Source organism: Diplotaxodon limnothrissa, unplaced genomic scaffold (assembly GCF_057381915.1).
Source record: "Diplotaxodon limnothrissa isolate DT_005_m unplaced genomic scaffold, D_limnothrissa_male_GT1.1 unmapped_scaffold_1, whole genome shotgun sequence".
Classification (NCBI taxonomy): domain Eukaryota; kingdom Metazoa; phylum Chordata; class Actinopteri; order Cichliformes; family Cichlidae; genus Diplotaxodon; species Diplotaxodon limnothrissa.
Genome location: NW_028188555.1, coordinates 2,100,861 through 2,110,968, shown reverse-complemented (window position 1 = coordinate 2,110,968; position 10,108 = coordinate 2,100,861).

The window sequence follows — 10,108 nt, the reverse complement described above, 5'->3', positions numbered from 1 at the left end:
TACATGTAAAAAGTACAGAACTGAAAATGAAACTAAAATATAACGGTAAATGAACTGGTTCTTGTATAAAACCTTTCTACTCTCTACAACTTGCCTCATTCATGCACTCACTTTTTTCTATGCTTTTTCTCTGTAAGTGCTTTCTATCTAACATTAATACGCATTCATCCTCTCGATGGATGCATCGGAGAGCAACTTGGGGTTAGCATCTTGCCCAAGGATATTTGGCATGCAGGCTGGAGCAGAGGGGCATTGAACCAGCAACTTTCTGATTAGTAGGTTTCCTGCTCTACCTGAGCTACAGACACCCCAATTTGTGGTGTTCTGGAAACAACACGTTCTCATCCCAACAGGTAACGATGCTATGTGACAAATCATCAGTATGTGTAAATGTGTTTTTTATTCTGATCATGAATCGCTTTGTAAAACAAGACCTGATAGGGTCAAGGTTAAAGTTATGGTTAGAGTTAATGTTAGGGATAGGGCTGGAATGGACGGCTGGAGCCTCTCCTCCAAGTGTGTGTTACTGCCGCGATCAGCATTCTGTTGTATGCTTTTCTCTGTAAGCGCTTCGAGCCTGTACTTTTTTGCTTTAGCTGAGTAATGAAGTTGAATCAGTACTTTAACTTTCACTGGAACAATAGTATTTTTACTTCTACTTAAGAATGTCTGATCTTTTGCCAACTCTGGCTGTCTCTCAGTCTTGGAATACCCACTTGTTGTCCAGCGGTGTCCTGGGAATATGGGAACTAGACAGACTGGGGAAACAATGGGAGGAGACACAAAGATGGAATCACTTTTACCATCTTTTATGTATTTGCTGGTCGTCTTATTTCTTCTATTTTGCAAGCACAGTGTTGCAATCATTGTCTTTGTGGTACAATGACACAGGTAGAATGCAGGTGTTTTCATGTAACACGATGCCAGAAAGATGAGTAATGTGTTTTGAAGAGAAGATAAAACATCATGTTTGAACAAAGATAAGCAGCAGACACGTCTGTGTGTGAGTTATTCAGGTTCAGTAAGAAGGTAATATGTCTGCAGAATTTGTAATTCTTATGAAGATATTGCTTGTACAATAAATAAAATCCCTTTAACTTCTTCTGGAGAGTGTCTTTATATATTTAGTCATTTTGGGGCGATCCTTTATTTAGTACTAACTCTAGTCGGGGATATATATCAGAGTTTACTTTCAGATATGAGCATTGTGTTTCCTGTGGATGAATGAATGAATTATTTATTTATGTATTTTTTGAAAGACTGGCTCATGTAAAATCTCTGAAAGTATGACACAGCTCTCCTGTTACACTTTATGGACTCCTGAGCTTCACCATGAGGGCCTGTCTTTATTCACTGAAATCCACTTTTATAATGAATTCACAGTAATCACTGACACCTTCAGAGCATTACATTCATTAAAGACGTCTTCTACACCTACTCTTCCAGACGACCGACACATACTTCAACCACTGCAGGTTAACCAGCCACTCATCAGTAAAGCAAAAACTAAATGTAAATGTCCTCATGTGGAAAAGACTGAAACACAACTCCCATATATCACTAATGTAACAGATCCATTTAGGGAGAGTGAGAACACTAGGCTGGATGTGTTTTAATGCAGGAACATTCATCATGTCTTGAGTTCAACAAATCATTTACATTGAATATGTGAGCTGGATGGTTACACGATACAATGTGATTGTCAACAATAACTGCAATGAACGCTGGTTTGAGGGCGGAGTCAAGGAGGCCATTTACGTGAAAAGGGAAAGACCCTCTCTGAATCAAGGAGGGGGCCTAAGGGTACATCTGTCACCATCTTACAATGCTGTGATTGCAGCCGTTCTCCAACTCTCTGTGAATGGTACTCAAGACCATTGATCAGTGGTTGTTGATCAATGGTCATGAGAATTTGCATAATCATGATTAAGGAACTGACCTCCCAGCCCATTGTTCCTTCAGTCGGCTGGTTTCTCTGACTGAAAACGCTACGTCCAGAAGAACAGGATCAACTTTTGGAGATTTACTTCCCTGGATGATTGAGCACGCATCAAGACCTTTAATCAGGCCAACAAATATCTTGTACTCAATTTTAGCAGCAGCCATTGTGACACTGATGATAAAACTTGTGTAAAAGTGCGAAGCTGTAAAAAAGTAATTATAAAAAAGCATTTTTGTAGCTGAATGTTACTGGATAGCTGTTTCATCTGTAACACATCAAAATAACCTGCTAAGGTTTAATAGGCTATAAGGAACACACTCACTTCCTGAGCCCTGGGCAATAAGAGACGTTTTGTGTTTTATAATTTATTGATATGTTTGATCCTTTCTGACCTGCGTTAATGAAGCAGTCATTAGAGCACCATGTCCGCTATAATAGTTCTGTAGTTTGATGCTTGAGTCGTTGCAGACTTGTTGAAACTCCCTCACCCGTCAAAGCAGCGTCTTTGTTATTGGAGTCCAGCAGATGGCAGTGTTTCACTGTCTGACGGCTGTCTGAAGCTTCAGCTGGTTTATCCGTTTGCTATGTTTGCCATGTTACAGTGGGGAGGAAAAACTCCTTTTTGACAGGAATATCTAGACATGAGTGATTACTGCAGTGGGGCACTATCTGTGCTATCTATAAGAAATGTTAGCAACAATAAAACTCTGAGGATCAGGGCTCCATTTCACTCCAGTGTTCAGTGGCATTTTAAAAGAGTGAATACCGACGCTGAATGTCTTTGTAAAGCAAAAGCACTTTGTTAGCCTTTACAGAGCAAAGCTATGGATCAATGTGCAGTGAAGAAAAATCCAGGTGGCCAGTCTGTCCTTTCCTAACCAATCACAGAGCTCCTTACATTGTTGCGCTGGAGAATAACTAAATATAATATAAAGATGATATTGAAAATAATCTTTTGTAGAGTCACTACTTAGTGGGCAGAGGACAGTTATCACTTTGCTGGATGCTTTAAAGTCGCATGTTCTGTATTTGCAGATTAACAGGATATTAACAGATTAACAGCTTTCATTAGACTTCATATGATAATCAACAGTGAAGTGTTTCTCTTTCAGTGTTTATTCTTGCTCATTGAATGATCTCTGTTCAGATAATATGTTGCACTCATCTCATGTTTCTTTAAATATGGCATCACTTGTCCAGCTGTCAAACTCTGAAAGAGTTACAGTTTCACCACTGAGCACTTTGAATGGTTATTCTTTTATTTAAAAGCACTTATTCTAGCTGCATCATCAATACGACAAAAACTGTGACTTCAACAAAAATGTATCTAAAAATATTTAGGGGGAAATGTTCCTACACCCCTCATGTAAACGTTACACCTCCAAAAGGGAGAAATAATCAGAATAAGGCGTAATCATTGTCTTGATAATAATGACCATGAAAATGAAACTAGGCCTACCTTTAGTTCAGCACACTCAGTGTTGCATAAAGACATGCGAACATGCCATCATCCATTCTGGAGCCTACTTTTAAAAAGAGCGAGCTGTTTATTCTGGCTGAGTAGCAAACAGAACCAACCATGAAAACCTAAACTGGGAAAACACTCGGAAACCTTGAACACTGGGAATATGGAGACACAGGGGGTAGGTGAACAGACACTCTGACAAAGGACAGAGGAAAACAGAGACAGTATATACACTGAGGGGTGATCCGGGAGTGGACAAACATGGGAACACAGACTAGGATTATCAAAATAAGACAAGAAGTAGCACGAGCACAGAGACTGAGATAAGGACACATGAGCTTGACACTAAGATGGAAATAAACAAACATGGGAACACACGACGGACTGAGGAGACAAGGACAACACACAAAGAGAGGGACACTGGAAACAGGTAAAGGAGACAAAACCCAGAGACAGCACTAAGACACAAAGAGAGGGAGACACAAGACGGGCTGGGGACACTAAGGGGACGCCGAGGACAGAACACAGAGACGAACTCTATGACAGACATTACGTGACAACAAGACTGACATCCACAGGAGACACAGAAAAAACAATAATCAGAAAATTCACGAATGCAGGAAAAGTAAACTAGGAAACTTCAGTCAGTATAAGAACACAACAATAATGATGAAGCAACATTCAAAAGTCCACCAACACAAAACACTGGGACAAAGACCCAGAACCATGACACACAGACACTGACAGTGTTCTTGTTAATGCTCTGCCTCCTCTGGATCTTTAGTTAGCTAAAGTGGACTGCAGTCTTTCATTTATTGATATCATTAATAGTTTACCCATATTAGACTCTTTAGTCCACCTGAATCAAACATAACAACATGTTACAAGCTGTTTTGCTGCTTCCAGTGTCTCAGATCTCATGCAAACAAGTGGCTGGCTCAGTGAATGTTAATTTAGCACATGTTATATAGAATAGAATAGAACAGAATTCAACTTTATTGTCATTGCACATGCACAGGTACAGGGCAACGAAATGCAGTTTGCATCCATCCAGAAGTGCTTTAGTGATATAGATATATTACAATATATATTAGCAATAGTATAGATATGTAAGTATATTACAGAAATGGGTCTATTATGGTATGTTATAATGTACACGGTATGAAGTATGTTGTGAATATTCTATAACTATAAGTATGTACAGGCTGTAGTGAGTACAAGCTATGTACAGGCTATGAACAGGATATAAATATGAAAAACTATACAGAATATGAAATAAATAACTTTACAGAAATCTGAGATATACAGCTATACAGAAATGTGAACTATGCAAGTTGTAAACAGTTGTAGGGTTAAAGATTATCGAATGTACAGAATGATTATTTACACAGAGCTATACAGTAGTGCAGTTAAGATAAGTGAGGGTGTAGATAGTTTCTACAGAGGCTATATAAAGTGCTAGTGGTTGTGAGTGGTGGTTCAGTCCATGTTATTATTGTGTGTTTGAGGGTACAGTTGTCCATTGTGGGTGTGTGTGTATGTTCAGTCCATATGTTAACGTGGGTCAGATGTCAGGAGGCAGAGTTCAGGAGTCTGACAGCTGTGGGGAAGAAGCTGTTCCGGTACCTGGTGGTCTTAGTCCGGAGGCTCCTGTGGCGCCTCCCAGAGGGCAGGAGGGTGAAGAGTCCATGTGATGGGTGACTGGGGTCTTTGATGATTTTCCCAGCCCTTTTCAGACACCGCTTCCTGTAGATGTCTTTTATGGCAGGAAGTGGTGCTCCGGCGATGCGCTGGGCAGTTTTCACGACCCTCTGCAACGCCTTCCGGTCCGAGGCAGAGCAGTTCCCGTACCAGACTGTTATACAGTTGGTCAGGATGCTCTCGATGGTGCAGCGATAGAAGTTCACCAGGATGTCTGAGGACAGGTGGTTCTTCCTCAGAGTCCTCAAGAAGAAGAGGCGCTGATGAGCCTTCTTGACCAGCTTGGAGCAGTTGGTCGTCCAGGTGAGATCCTCGGAGATGTGGACTCCCAGGAACTTGAAGCTGCTCACACGCTCCACAGCCGTCCCCTTAATGTGGATGGGTGGATGTGGGTCAGCATTCCTCCTGTAGTCCACGATGAGCTCCTTGGTCTTCTCGGTGTTAAGCAGCAGGTTGTTTCTGTCGCACCACTCAGCCAGACGATCCACTTCCTCCCTGTAGGCGGCCTCATCGTTGTCACTGATGAGGCCAATCACCGTGGTGTCATCTGCAAACTTAATGATGGTGTTGGAACCATCAGCAGGTCTGCAGTCGTTGGTGAAGAGGGAGTAGAGGAAAGGGCTCATCACACAGCCTTGTGGTACACCGGTGTTCATTGTGATGGTAGATGAGCAGTGGTTATCCAGCCGGACGTGTTGGGGGCGGTTGGTCAGGAAGTCCAGTAACCATTTGCAGATGAGGGAACTGATACCCAGGTCTGTCAGTTTCCTGATGAGTTGTGAGGGGTGGATTGTATTGAATGCTGAACTGAAGTCTATAAACAGCATTCTGGCGTAGGTGTTGTTGTTGTCCAGGTGTGAGAGGACAGAGTGCAGTGCGATGGAGACTGCATCCTCTGTGCTCCTGTTCTGGCGGTATGCGAATTGGTGGGGGTCCAGGGTGGGGGGGAGACAGGATTTGAAGTGTGCTAGGACCAGCTGCTCTAAGCACTTAGTGATGATGGGGGTGAGTGCTACTGGGCGGTAGTCATTGAGGCTAGATGGGTTGGAGTTTTTGGGTATCGGGACGATGGAGGTGGATTTGAAGCAGGCCGGTACCACAGCGTGGGCCAAGGACAGATTGAATATGTCTGTGAGCACTCCTGCAAGCTCCCCAGAACACGCTCTGAGAACACGCCCGGGGATGCCATCGGGACCTGCAGCCTTGTGGACATTGATCCTGCTCAGCACCGCTCCTACATCGGTGGGGGAGAGAGTCAGAGGTTGGTGGTCTGGCGTCATGTCTGCTTTGGTTGTGGTTGTGGGGTTCCCTCGCTCAAAACGAGCATAAAAGTTGTTGAGCTCGTTGAGGAAGGAGACATCAGAGGATGCGGGGGAGGGTTTGGTGGTCCTGTAGTCTGTAATGGTCTGGAGTCCTTGCCACATGCGTCGGGGGTTGGAGTTGGAGAAGTGTCCTTCTTTTTATAATGGTGTTTGGCTTTTTTGATGCCCTTCTTTAGATTAGCCCTGGCTGTGCTGTAGGCGTGTGCATATCCTGACCTAAAGGCGGTGTTGCGGGCCTTCAGGAGGAGACGAACATCCCGGTTCATCCAAGGCTTCTGGTTGGGGTACATGGTGATCCGTTTCTGGGTGGTGACCAGAAACGGCTCCAGCCAGGTTGGAATACACATGGTCTAAAGTCTTGTCTCCTCTGGTGTGGCAGGAGACATGTTGGTGGAATCTGGGGAGGACTGTCTTTAAGTTGGTGTGGTTGAAGTCGCCAGCAACAATAAAAGCAGCCTCAGGGTGTTTATTCTGGTGTTTGTTAATGGCTGCAGAAAGTTCTTTCATGGTCCGATATATCTCTGTTCAGATATTATGTTGTACTCATTTTTTTCCTTTATTCAAATAACCCATATGGAAAAGATATATATAAATCTTATAAAGTTTGTATCTGTCTTGTGTGAAACTTGTATGAAAAGCATATAAGTGTGAAAACAGATATAAGATCCCTTGAAAAATTATATAATGAAACTTGTATGTTTTGGATACTTACTAAAACAATGTATGAAAGTAATGCGAAAGTGGCCACTTTCATGAGTAATCACATATAAGTTTTTACTATTTCTTTTCTGTATGGGAAGAGCAGTTATTGTTCATTTAATCAAACGCTGCTCAATCATCCATGTAACGAAAACTTTGATTCTCTTCATCTGGATGTAACGTTTTCAGAATCAACTTTTTTGGGAGCTGCAAAGCAGTTTCAGCTCAGAGCACCGTTCATGTTAACTTTTGCACCACTTATTGAAGCTGCATCATCATTTCCATCGAAGCTGTGTGTTGACACAGCTTCTTCTGTCATTGCATCCTCTTGTTTTTTTCTTGCTCTTTGTCTTTGAGCCAGAGAGATGGAGGTCCATGGCGTCATGTAAAACTACTTTGAAATTCTGACCATTTGATAATAAATTGTGAAAATGTATAATTTGAACATATTTGTTTTCACTCAGCACTACAAGCTGTATGTTCTTGCTTTTGAGCCCCGCACTCCCTCCTTTTTCCAATTCGTTTACTTCTCATTAGCACTCAGGGATCTGCACAGCTTAGGAGTCGCTGGCTGTCCCCTCTGTGACCTTCCCCAAACTGCAGCTTAAATTCATGCTCAAGCCATCTGCCATTATCTACTAAAAATGCTATCAAACCTAAAAAAAGGATGCGGTCTCAGCTGGTGAAATTGCATTATACACCGCTTTGAGGCAACTGTAGATAATTCATTTATCATTATTCAACATTGACAAATAGTAGTTGACTAATATCAGGAGCCAAAAGGAAACAAAAAAAACAACAACCCCAAACTAAACTAATATTTCAGATGCCGGAAAAAAATGATTACAGTTGTTCAAATTTGCTGTCACCGAGTTAGGTGTGATACATGTACATCAATCTTACATGTAAAAAGTAGAAAACTGAAAGTAAATCTGAAATATAAAAATGAACTGGTTCTTATATAAAACCTTTCTACTCTCTACAACTTGCCTCATTCACCCAATCACTTCTTTTTTCTCTCTGTAAGTGCTTTCTATCTAACATTAATACGCATTCATCCTCCCGATGGATGCATCGGAGAGCAACTTGGGGTTTGCATCTTGCCCAAGGATATTTGGCATGCAGGCTGGAGCAGAGGGGGATTGAACCAGTAACTTTCTGATTAGTAGGTTTCCTACCTGAGCTACAGACACCCCAATTTATGGTGCTTTGGAAACAACACGTTCTCATCCCAACAGGTAACGATGCTATGTGACAAGTCATCAGTATGCGTTTGGAGGCATGAGAGCCGTTTGGAATGAATCTATACATGTAAATGTGTTTTTTGTTCTAATCATGAATCGCTTTGAAAAACACTACCTGATAGGGTTAAGGTTAAAGTTATGGATAGAGTTAATGTTAGGAGCCTCTGCTCCAAGTGTGTGTTACTGCTGCGAGCAGCGTTCGGTTGTTTTCAAATGGGAATCTGGAGCATCTCATAAGGATGCGGAAAGATACCTTTCACGTTACTATGAGATGCCTCAGGCCATGACAAACTTTTGGTATGTTATAAGAACTGAGGGCAGCTGTATTTGGGCCTTTATTGGCTACAGAGATTCATTAGAGGTAAGGGTAAGGAAATGTGGCTTCCAGTAATTGTCCTGAACATACACCTGAGAAAACTTCAAAATCAGAAAAAAAAGCATCAAAGTAATCTTAAAATGTGTAATGTGCTTGTTACTCTGCTACAACTGGGATCATGTACCGCATAAAAAGACTAGATAGTCTATGTGATGTGGATGCTAGAGCGAAAGCCATGGTTGATATTTGACCTTGTAGTATTTTATAGTTTCCTTCCTGGAGCCAAATAGAGAAACAAATGAAGGCCCCAATTGCAAGAAGATGCTAGCATAAAACAAGCAATATAAAGACAACATATTCTGATCAAATAGCGCTGCAGTCATTGTCTTCATACTGGTAGTGATGATGCATTTCTGATAAATGCCTGTAAAAGAAAGACTAACCATATATGGTGCTCAGTGGTGAAACTGCTTTGTAAGTTCCTTACAAACCATTTTATACTGATTAAAAAACCAGAAATGAGAACGCTATATCTGAGCAGAGATAAGCAACAGACAGCTGTGAAAGTAAGATATTCAAATTCACTGAGCCAAAGACGCAGCTACAGAACTCATGACTCAAGAGTTTGCAAAATATATCCTTTCAAGAAACAAAGTTAAAAATGAGCTTATTGTTCATTATGATAGCGAGCGATATTCCACAGGGCATTGACAGATCCAAACCACTTCACACTTCACACACTTTAGAATTAATCCTGAACAGCTCACCACAACATTGTTTTCTCCACGGGATCTGCACACAGGAAAATAAATAATGATGGGACATACTGAACATTTGTGGAGAAATCCAGTACGTTTTTTATGAAGCACGTATCAAGGCTTGCTTATTTAAGAGTGAGTAATGTCTCTGATAAGAAAATTATTAGAGTCTTGCTGTTTCAGAAAGTGGTTTGAGTGCTGGTGTGATTAATGACCATATACAGTGGTCCCTGGTTTATCGCAGGAGTCACTGATAGATGAAATCCATGAAGTAGCCAACTTTATTTTTTACAATTATTATAGATGTTTTAAGGCTGTAAAACCCCTCACTACACACTTTATACACTTTTCCCAGGCAGGCATGAACATTTTCACACTTTTCTCTCTTGTTTGAACACTCTCAAAGTCTTGTAGAAAAATAAGTCCAGTGTTATAGAAGGAAACCAAAGGCACCCGCCGGTGACGATGTTTTGTCGACATTGTTGTGTTTGTTGGGGAGAAAACTTACAAACATACAGTACAGCACGTCAGAGTCACACTGCTAGCGATCGAAGCTTTATGTAAATTTGACCAGCTGAACGCATTCTGTACTGTACAGGAGACACAACACGAGATTGATTGACAATGGTCTAATTGTCTACAGCCAGTCAGGACGCAGAAT